Source organism: Thunnus albacares, chromosome 14, assembly GCF_914725855.1.
Source record: "Thunnus albacares chromosome 14, fThuAlb1.1, whole genome shotgun sequence".
Classification (NCBI taxonomy): Eukaryota; Metazoa; Chordata; class Actinopteri; order Scombriformes; family Scombridae; genus Thunnus; species Thunnus albacares.
Window position 1 is genome coordinate 25,451,509 of NC_058119.1, and position 11,853 is coordinate 25,463,361.

At 39.2% G+C, this 11,853-nt stretch overlaps 1 long non-coding RNA gene across 1 annotated transcript; it reads right to left on the bottom strand.

The window, feature by feature from the left end:
• Positions 1 to 4,047: 4,047 nt before the first annotated feature.
• LOC122997173 lies at positions 4,048 to 9,388 on the bottom strand. The gene is made up of 2 exons (XR_006407165.1): positions 9,025 to 9,388; positions 4,048 to 4,477 (listed from the first exon to the last, which is right to left on the bottom strand). It is a non-coding gene; the product is annotated as an uncharacterized LOC122997173 (long non-coding RNA).
• Positions 9,389 to 11,853: the final 2,465 nt, after the last annotated feature.

An 11,853-nucleotide genomic window follows, 5' to 3' on the forward strand; every position in this document is an offset into this window, starting at 1 on the left:
TTATCAGCTTGTTAGTTACAGTGGATTCCAAAACCACAGTGTTAGTGTACATTAGACATACTGTCTAAAGTTAATTCACTTCAGTGTGAAATTACAACATGGCTGCACACTAGCCTTAACTACTTTGTAGGTGCTGTTACTCTAAGATCTCTGATAATTTATTCACCGTTCCTTCTGGACAATTAGGTAACTGCTGCACAAAAAGCCAGAAAGCTAATGACAAAGATTTTGCAAGTCCATGTGACTAGAAATTCAATTAGAAATAACTCCTGGTTTAAAAATCCTGTCTGCTTCCTTCAGGCACTCAGTCTCTCTCTATTATTTTACATACTAAGGAAAGGATGAAACTACCCTTACACAATCTAATAACACCATGGAAACTCTGCTACGATTTCCTGGATGATATCTAATTGGTTGAAGTTGTCTTTGAGTATATTTTTACTTTTAAAAAATGTGTTTTTATGTTCATTGTGACATAGAAACAGCAAAACAGTTCACTGATCAACTGGTATTTGGAGCCATTGTGAAGCATTTGGAATTCAAATAATATGCTGTTTTTTCTCTTTTTGGGTGAGAAGGTTAAAGGAAAGATGGAAAGAAATATAATTGAAATATAGGAGGGAGAGTAGATGACAGCGAAAGAATGTAGAGAAATGGGAGGACAGAGATGGAGACGAGGAGAGAAAAAAGAAAGGAAAGGAGAGGGAAATGACAGAAAGGAGGAAAGTTGAGAGAAGAAATAAATGAGGTTGTCAGAGTTTCATTGTATCCATGACAACCACTTGATTGGTAGATAGATAAAAAAAACGTTGTAACCCTTAAGAAACTACCATCAATCTTTGATTAACCAAACTAAGCAGATTCTTGGATTAAGTTTCAACATACGCAAAAGTGTTGCTGTGGTTGGGACACTAAAATTTTATCACTTGGAACATAAATTCCAAGTTTCACAAAGCCGTGCTACTGCTTGTCTACCAAATGTGCACCCTGCCTGTCTATAGTAGCTGCTGACAAGTAAAGTCTGGAACATATATTAAACATATGCAGCAGGTTCTCAACGGCCATGAAGGCAGTTGAATCCCAATGCAATTTTTGTTTTCTCCATGTCTGAATAAAAAAAGAAGAAAATTATGAAGAGCACATATCTTACAGGGTTGCGAGTCATGTTCCAATCTGAAGCATCTCGTATCACAAGTTAATCTGACAGGTTTACTATGACAGTTGTTGACATAACTGGAAAATGCCTTATATGATATATGTAGCACATAACACTGTCATTTCTTGGACTAAGGTATAAAACTTAAGATAACTAATGGGTTGCAGACTCTGACAAACAAACAATATTTCCCTAACGAGAAGTCAATCCCTCCTCCCCTCTCACACCATCTGGACATTGGAGAGCCTTGCCGTTTTATAGGTGTCAAAGTTCAAGCAGATTAAACTTTTTGGGTCAATTTGCAACCAGAAGCAAATGTGTCTCGCCGGATATTTCATTCTTTTTGTTTTTTATTGGTGCAGAGTGCACAAACACAGAACAGAGGTAGAAACATAAAGTGAGAATATATAGTAGAACTAAACAATACTAACAAATACCATAAACCAAAAACAAACAAACAAACAAAAACAAAACAAATAACAATAATAATAATAATAATAGTACAAAAATCACCATACGAATCTACAACAAAAAGACAAAAAGAAACAGAAGCAAGAAGGAAGATTAAGGAATGACATTATTAAATTAAAAATCAGTTAAGAAAGTAAATCTGGATTATAGCAGTCTTGGGCACCATCATTGGAATCAAAGGTGCTGCTGGGGCTCAGGTAGGTTTGCGTAGGGCTGCACCCTGACCCTTGGGAGGGTGCTGGTCCGTTTGCAGATCATATGGTCCCTTTCAGAACCAGCTTCCAAACCCTAAAGATATTTAATTTTGAACGCATCTATTTTTGTAACACAGAATGAAGACTTATCACATAGTGTTTACTTTTCTGTTATTACATTATGAAAAATGTCTGATATTCTGAAGAACTGTCTATCCTGAAAATATAGTGCAAAGGAAAACCAAATCATTCAGCTCATTCAACAAACTGTAATTTTCTTAAGCGTCAAGCTTAATTGTGCCTATCAGGGATGTGCAGAGAGCCCAGTATTTGTATTTGTGTCTGTATTTGTTGAGACAGCAAAATTATTTGTATCTGTATTTGTATTCGAATAAAAGTGGAAAGTGGTTTAAAAATCCTGTTTTTGTTTTTATGACACTTTTAATTTTAGAAAATTATCATGATTACTGAGCTAAAACTCATCGCCTCATTGCAGCCAGACCTTTCTATTTGTACACCCATAACACAGAGACAGCACACTGTGTAACGTGTAGGGAGGAACTTCAAAGGCAATTATTGCTTTGCACTTTTCCCTTATTGCCTATTTTTTACACACTAACTTTGGAACAACAGGTTATGGAGAGTCTTTAAGAGCACTTTGCTTGTGTCAGTAGCTCAACTTTATCTCTTGGGAACATCCCCAACAAATACTTTTTAAAATATTTGTATGAAACAAATATTCGTATAAAACCCACTATTTGTGCTTTGCTGAATAATGGATTTGTATTCAGGCACACCCCTACTGCCTAGATATTTATACCTGTAGGTAGCAACAAGGAATGCTAACAGTGCTAACAGTTTCACTACAACATTTCATCCTGTTTTTTGTTTTTTTTCATCCTAGAAAATATCAAAAGCAGCAACAGCCTAAGTACAGGTCATTAACTAAAGTATACCTAGGCAGAACATGAGAGAAAGGGGAACAGAAAGATGGAAAAGGAAGCACCAGTTAAAACCATTTAAGATCCTGTGTTAATGCCAGTGGAAGTCAGATCCTACTGTTAGAGTCTTCAGAGTACATCAAGTGAAAAGTACAGAGAACATTTTGTACTTTCTGTAACCGCTGTGAGCTGCCTTCTATCAACATAAAGCATTATTTCTCCACTCAGAAGCTTCTGATGTGTAACTTACCGGCCAAACAGAGGCAAATCTTTGGGGTGTTTTCCACACAAAGAACTCAAAAAATAACTGGCTTATTTTCTACTACAATGTGGATGTGTAAAGTAGATCTAAGAGGCACATTTTAGTGGTGACAGATCCATTCTTCCACTAGTATGAAGACCTGTCATTACAGCTGCAGTGATGCCAGACAACAATAAATGTAGGATCATTATAAAAGCTTTTCTTTCTCTCTGCAGCGGTTCTTAGAGACCAGCTGTTTTAACTAGTACCCTAGCATTTGCCGGGCATGTGGTGATGATACTCAACATGGGACCAAATTATCAAAAATGTTTCACAGTGTGACATGTTAGCAAGTTGCTAAAATTGAAATGGATTTGTTTAAAATTCATATCAGTCATAATCTCAAAGAAATGCAGGTAGCAACGATGGATTAATATGCTAAGTTCAACCAACTTTAACAACAAAACAATATATTCGTAATTTGTTGCAATATTTACAAAATCAGCTGAGACTAATGGGAACTTATGATCTCTTGAAATACTTGTTTAAGTAGTTTACAGACGTCTATCAGTCTTTCTGTCAGTTTCATGTGCAAAAACATCTCTCACGACACAAGATGCTGAAAAGTACTACTGCCACATACTGTACAGGAATCTGGCTGATAATTAAGAAAAAATTGTGAGGTCAGCTCTAGAGGCTCGTCTCTGCCATCGTCCAACTGGGGTAATGGTTATGGTTTTTTTTCCCCCAACTTGAAGGGCTTAGTTTGGCTTTACAAAACCACAAGGTGAACTGGTGAATAAAAATGCAAGGCAACAAGAACAAGTAGAAAAAGAGGTCTCGACTGCTGAAACGTATACACTGTGAGATGTCTTTTATGTCATTTAAATTGCCTTTGCTTATGAAAAATGCTATACATGCTGAAAAAAAATTGTCTTGTCTTGCCTTGCCTTACCGTATGAAACTTCAAACGTTTGTTACATCACCTTGGTGAAAATAGGGGAAGTGGAGACAATAACACGACAACCAAAGGAACTGAAGGAGTAAGAGGAGAAGTGATGAAATGATTTATTTTCAACTCATTTGCAAACATAACAAAGGTTCTCAAAATGTGGAGGAGGGTTGGACGAGGTGGTCATGCCAAAACAAAAACACGACCAAAAGACTTAACTTGCTTATCTAAGAAAATACGGAGGTGTCAACAACCAATCATCCTAGTGTGTCTCTAGACAGAAAGTGTGTGGAAAGTGCCCCAACCTCCCACCACATACCTTTTCTCTATTACTCTCAACAAGTTACTCAAACAGTTGAACAGCAGCTCAAGCAGGCCATGAGCAGAGAAAAAAAATGAACTCATGAGGCGTACTCCTTTTACTGAGGGCCCGGAATGATGATAGGCCAGTCCGAAGTCCGAGGGAACCAATAAGCAGCATGACCAGACTGCACAGGTGGAAACCAATCATGTTGTTGGTACCTGGGGAGAAAATGGGGGTGCGGGAGGGAGAGAAAGAAGAGCAGGAGAGAAGAAAACAAACACAACAGGCACTTTGCCTCCGTCTGGCATGTAACACGTGTATGGACAGACCAAAAGAGAAAAACAGAAGGAGAAGGGTCTGCAGTATTTCATATTATGACCGTGTGATTACTTTGTAATTAAATAGAGACAGGGTGAATTGAGTAGGTTAGACAGCACAGACAGGAATGTATTGAGACCTCCAGAGGAAGGGAGATACAAATACTGGAAAAGACATACAGATTCAGAGGAGGAGTTGCTCCCTCTGCCCATCGTCTGACTCTCTGGTTGAGTAGATAATCAACTCAAACTTAATCCCAGAGTGTTTGTGTGTATATGTGTGTGCAAACCAGTGGAGAACTGAGATAAGGAGGTCTAAAAGTGCAAGAGAGGGGAGGAAAGGAGAGGAGAAAGAACATGTGAGTTGAAGAAATCCAGGAAGGAAGGAGAGGTAAGAGAGAAGGGAGGGAGAAAGGGCACAGGAAGGGTATAGAAGGAGGGAGAGGGGAATGGAAAGGACAAGAAACGAAAGAGGGAAAAGCATCAGGGAGGGATGAAACTGAGAAAATGAGGAGGAGCAGTAGACAGGAGAAGAGTAAGAGAACCTTGTTTTACTGATAAGCACGTATCAAAGCTGTCTTGGCTGTCAGATGAAAGGCTCGGCATCACCACGGAGTCGACCTTTTTAGGTATCGTATGTTCACGTGGGCCACTGGGATTGGTAATAAGGGACAAGCTGAACTGACTCGGGTGGAAGGAAGAGAAGTGTAACACCGAGTTCATTTCCACTCTCAGGAATGCTCGAGATACAGGAAGATGGTTCAAGAGGTAAAAAAATGATGCTGATACAGAATGACATGTTTTTTTTTTTTTTTCATCCTTGGACTTCCTCTTGGCTCTTTTTCAACTCTTAAATAAATCAATCTCTGCAGAAATGTCCCATGTGAAAGCTCACATATGAACCCAAAGCTAGTGTTGGTTTTCACAGGTGAACATTTTCTGTTTGCTTGTAATTACGTCATGTTTGACAGCTTCCTCTCTAGGTGTGGAAATGTCATTTTTTCACATAGTTGCCATTTGCCTCACATCTGAAACCATCCATCCTATGCGAATAAACAAGAAACCCGTTCTAATTCTCAAGGCGTCAAAAAATGACACTTTGTCACACCCCTTGGCGTCTGATACTAATGTATAAGGTACCCTTTAGCATCTGTATGAGACGCACCAGGCTTTCAACTAACTCCAATGTAAACCCATCCACGTCATTATTAGACGCTCAGAGCAACTCTACCGGTCATTCACGCTGTGAGCATCAGTCAGTGGGCGGACCAGAGGACCGGAGGACCCGCTACAGGAGTATTTTCCTCACTGTCACCATAATAATGTTTTCTTTTAATGATATCTTTAACATTTCTCAACACCAAAGTGTCCTTGATAACTCAACAATATGATAGGTTGATGTTATGACCATCAGTTACGATTCTGAGAAAGTTTTTTTTGTAAGTATCGGATAGTGGGTGGCTCTACAATACCCATAATCCTCAGCCACCGTTGCTATGGAGACAAAGACAGTCCAGGATGCAAGTAGATTCAGAGAACCTCGTTTTGTATTACAAAACCCTACGCTGTAATCACATAATCTATTCCAAAATGATTCAGTATCTGAAAGTGAACTGATTTAAAGTGTTGAGTACTTTGTTAGGTTTCTTAGTTTTTCCTTGGATGTATTATTAATATTTTAATACATCCATTATTAATACCACACTCACGTCAGTATTGGATGCTATGAGTGTAACGCCCCTCGGCGTCTTAATACCGACCATCCAATCTACTATGAATCCTCCGTTCAATGGAAAGAAATCGCATAAAAATTTTACATTGTTATGGATTGACTTGTACAATCCTCTAATCCAGGTTGTAGAGGTTGCAAAACAAGCCCATTCAATGGCGTGCATCTGCAGGCACTGTTATTCTACCACGTCTATTATGCACCTCAATGTGAAATCCAGAATTTGAAGCTTTAGCTGACCTCTGGGCTGACCAGAGGCACACTGATGGGTTTATGTCGGAGTTAGTTCAAAGCTCGATGCGTCTCATGCATACGCTAAAGAGTGCCTTGTGCGTCAGTATCAGACGGCGAGGGGCGCGACAAAGTGTCAGTATTTGATGCCATAGGAATGAGAACAGGTTGGAAACAGGTAACTTGTCATTTTCATGGAAACACATAGGAAACCACATATGAAAACAACATGTTTCCAAAAAGCATGTGCTCCTTGAGTTGAGTTTGCACGTTTTTTCTCATGTCAGTAAAACTAAAACTAAACTATAAACATAATTTATTATCCTATAACATTTCATTGAGTACATTGGCAGTTCCTTAAAATTTCTAAAATCTAAAATTATGATGTAATTTCAGGAGTTAAACCATAACTTCTGTGGAGTTTTTGCTTTTTCAACTTTCCAATGATTATTTATCATTTGTTATTGAAGATGGTGTTTCTGTAAGTGGTGCACTTTTCCTCATCTGTTAATTCTATTATTGTTTATGACAACAATCTAGGTAGGAAAATTGTATTTTCTGGTTGAATAAAATGTGCTCACATAGACATTCAAGTAACGAATTGTCAATCAGTCAATTGATGGAATCCAATAATCAATCAGTCAAGCAGTGTGTGTGGTTAACAAGCTCATTCTCCAGTTCCTATTGAATTACATTTGACAGAAATACAAAACAAAAGGCAATGCTTTTAATGATTAGTGTCATTGTTTGACTTTTCAAAAAAGGTGTGAGAATTTGTGTGTGTGTGCACGTGTGTGTTTGAGATAGAGGGGAAATGAAAGCAGCCCCAAATTAAACCAAAACACCAGCTATGTAATGCTTTAGAAATGTTGTCAGAGGTTCAGCTAATGATTAGCAAAAATATTTCTCTGAAGCTTGTCTTGGATTTGATGTGAGGATTTAACTACAAAAGACCAACAGACAGACCAGTTAAAAGAAGTCCTCGGCTCAAATAAGCCGCTTTCACATGACTCCAGATTTATTACATTTCTAAAATAAACTGTACTGAAAATGTAGCTCAGATGGTGTTATTGGAAATGATAGAGGTCAGAAAAGGAAATAGAGGCGAGGCCGAGAGAATTCGGTAGAGAGGGATTAAAAGAAATAAACAGTCGCTCTCCATGTTTTATAAGGGAAAAGACAAGCAGCCAGCAAATCAGCCACTCTGAAACAATGGTTCTCATCATTGTGGCAGCTACTGAAAAAGTTTTTTTTCGGTTAGAGTCTCGTTGCACCTCAGTCAAACATCAGGTTGTTTTCAGTGTTTTAAACCATTTGCAGCATAAATAGTTCCAAATGGTTTTCATTTCCTGTGCAGCCAGAGGGTGTTTTTGTGTTGGGGCCACCGGTCGAACCCAGTTGACCATCAGAAAACAATAACGGTAAAGAACCATGATAATTTGGACAAATTACACCAGTGACTTAGTTAACAACAAGACATTATCTCTCATTTTATGGCGATTGGTGAAGGGAAGGTGAAGGCGGTTGAGCTAGTTAAGAAAAAGTAATGAGAATGAGCAGTAAAGCAGATACAAAATAAAAACAACTACAGTGAGGAGGGCTTGAAATAAGATGATCAAAGTTCAAATCAAAGCTAAATACTACCATCTCAGATAACGCTGTCAATCCTGGCTACATAAGTGTTGCAATAAATGCAAACAGTCTTATTATCCTAAACCTTTTTTTATTATTTAAAAGTCCAGATCCACTCATGGTAGTACCCACTGAGAAACAAATACTCCATACTGTTATTTTAAAGACTCTATAGGGAGATTTTTTTATGTGATTATAACATCTTAACTCTGATTGCAAATGTTTTTGCCATTTAATCAAAAATGTTAAAATTCTACACATAAGGTGTTTCCTTCTTTTGCTTTTGCAAATATAGGATGGCAGGTCATAGGGTACATAAAACCTTGCACTCATCAATGTAAATTACTGGCATTGCTGTTGTCTGGTTGAGTGAGGTGTAAACAACCAATTTTGTTCAAATTTCCTACTGGCAACTTGGCTGGTCTTACTGTAGGTGTTGTCATGACATTATTTTGATGAAAATGAGTGATGAGTATATAATTGCTAGCTACTACATGCTAATTAGTTAAATTAATTTAATGTAATTTGCAAAAACACTTTAGAACTCACCCCAGAAATTGAAGCCACTAATCTCTAAACCTTTGATACACTTCTGTGGTCTTTCAAATATTTGGAGAGAACCTCAGAGCTGTGGATGGTTGAAATCAGCTTTTTGTATATACTGTAGCAAGAACTATTGTTCATAAAGTTAAATCACTCAGTAGGAAAACAAGGACACATAGAAATGTGACAAGATGGCTGTGAAACATTCAACAGTTGCCAGCTTTTCTTGGCAGACATTAAACGTACAGTGTTGAGCTTCCAGACATTTCTGTGGAATTTCTGTGGTTGCTCAGTTACGTAGGAATGAACACACCTCTACTAACTTGGTTGTGTTGCTCCATCCATTCATCCGTCCATTTTCCGCTGCTTATCCGAGACCGGGTCATGGTGGCATCAGACTGAGTAAGGAAACCAAGACATCCTTCATCCTGGCAATGCCCTCCAGCTCTTCCTGGGGGATCCCAAGGCATTTCCAGGCCAGGAGAGATATATAGACCCTCCAGTGTGTTCTGGGTCTGCCCCGGGGTCTCCTACCAGTACCTGGAACACCTCCAGAAGGAGTCATCCAGGTGCCCAAATCACCTCAGCTGGCTCCTTTCGATGCGAAGGAGAAGAAGCTCTACTCTGAGCTTCCCCTGGATGTCCGAGCTCCTCACCCTGTCACCAAGGCTGAGCCAAGACACTCTCCGGAGGAAACTCATTTCGGCTGTTTGTATCCCTACTTTATTCTTTCAGTCACCACCCAAAACTTGTGACCACAGGTGAGGGTTGGGATGTAGACCGACTGGTAAATTGAGAGCTTTGTCTTCTGGCTCAGGTCTTTCTTCACCACAATGGTCTGGTTCAACGCCTACATTACTGCTAACGCTGCACCAATCCGCTTGTCAACCTCATGCTCCATCTTACCCTCACTTGTGAGATACTTGAATTCCTTCACTTGGGGCAGCAACTCACTCCCAACCCAGAGGGAACAGTCCATTTCTGCTCACAGTGTAAAAATAACTATTAGACTTTGTCTGTTTAATTGGTGAACAGTATGATGCAATGGTGCTGTAACAGTAGCCAAATATATTTGTTAAGGTTAACATTTGTTTACACTCCCAATGGATGAGCATTACCAAAAAAGCAGAGGACCAAAAGAAAAACCATAAACTGAGAAACATGTGAATTTGACCTAGAAATCAAATGAGATCATAAGTTAGCAATGTGACAAACTGCAGAAAAACAACATGCAGAAATAATGAAAACCATAAAACAATATAGTCCCATTGGAGGGAACATGATGGTGAAAGATCAAGTGATGGGGACTAACAGCTACTGAATAGAAATGGTAATTGCCTCAGGACCCTTTACAATATTAATCTTCTCATAATCTGGCTATACAATGACTGATCTCTTGACAATTACAGTATGGCGTGTGAATTATTATTATAAGATGAAACCAATTTTTGCATTTAGATTGAGAAAACTGCCACAGCGGAGTTCATTTTTTTTTTGTCAGTGAATCAGATGCTGCCGCCTGCGGTTCTGGTGTAGGTCAACTGTGCAGAGGAGCAGTTACAGCGCTGGTGGGAATTGACTGTTTTTTTGCTCAAGGATACTTAAGTAGTGTGACAAGACTTAAGTATTGTCTCCCTGCTGACTATAACACAACACTGTGCCCTTCTCTTACGCATCTTTTCATCTTTTGAATACAGATTTTAAGCTTCAAATCTTTTTTTTTTTTTTTTTTTAAATGCAACTTCTACGCAGCACAGCTAGGCCAGAGAATAAAAAAAGTGAGCCAGAGGGAAAGACAATTAGCGTGTGTGTGTGTGTGTGTGTGTGTGTGTGTAGGAACGGCAGTGTATGTGTGACAGAGAGAAACACAGCCAAATTTTATGTGTATGAGTAAGCCAACTGACTTAAAGAGAGGGCACGAAGGGGCCACATTCATAAATGAGTGAAATGGAGAGGCATAAACAATGAATACAAGACAACGTGGCTCTGTCTTTATGTGTGTGTCCGTGTGTGTGTGTGTGCTTTTTAAGAATGATGTGTGTAGATGGCAAAATGGGGAACATAAACAATACAACGTTGGCTCTGTGTGTGTGGCTGTGTGTGTGTAAATCATCAATTCAGGGTAGTGAAAGTCTGTTTATTCATGCCGTGACCCACATATGCTCCCCAGAAAGGCCTCATCAAAAGCCTCATTGTCCTCCTCCTCTCGCTCCCTTCACCTCCTTCTCCCTGTCCCTCTGTCCTCCCTCCCTCCCTCTCTCCCTCTTTTTTCTTTTTCTCTTTCCCTCCCTCGCTCAATCACTCCCTCTGTCTCTCTTGGGGTCTTTTTATAAGCCGGTCTTGACAGTCTCAGACAGTCTGCCCCCCCCCCCCCCCCCCCCCCCCCTCTCCTTCCTGAACCCCCCTGGTAAAGTGAAACCCCCCTCGCTTCAACACATGCACAGTAACACACAGCAGCAGCAGGAAAGTGAGAACTTGACGGCTGCGGTCACTCAGCATAGGGACTCTACTCCATCTTAATCAACCTGCCCAGTGCTGAGAGCTGCGCCTAAAAGCCCTTGATCAGAATGAGCTCAGGATGTTTTGTGGGTTTTACTTACAAAGCAACTATTTAGTAAACTGACCTTGCCTTGAATTTAAGTCTACTTTCAGATTCACTGTAAAGAAACACAAAAAATACAAATTGCTCTCATGAGTGCGAGGAGAAATGAGAGCATTGGTATCAACTATGTAACAGAAATATTTGTCCCGGTCATATTGCTAGAGTTAACAAGGCAATTAACACTCCTCACGGTCTATAAAATATTGCATGGGAGGAAGGTTTATTTACCTGCTGTGTTCACAGTAGTAAATACCCTGCACGATGCACTCGACTCGACTTGATTTGCAGGTTAATATATGTTTAAAGTGGGTTAATTTTGAACATCTTCATTACATATTAGTGTTCATTCTACAATATTTTAAATGAGATTATTTCAATGTGAAGCTTCTCAGAACTACATCTTGACATGTAGATATAAAACACATTTGAAACGGTGTTTGTAACCTGGATGTTTGTCTAAAATACTTTTACTTTTTGGTGAATTTTAGCAAAATCTAGCCATCTAGATGTCTAAGTTTGTTTGTTTGTTTGTTTGTTTGT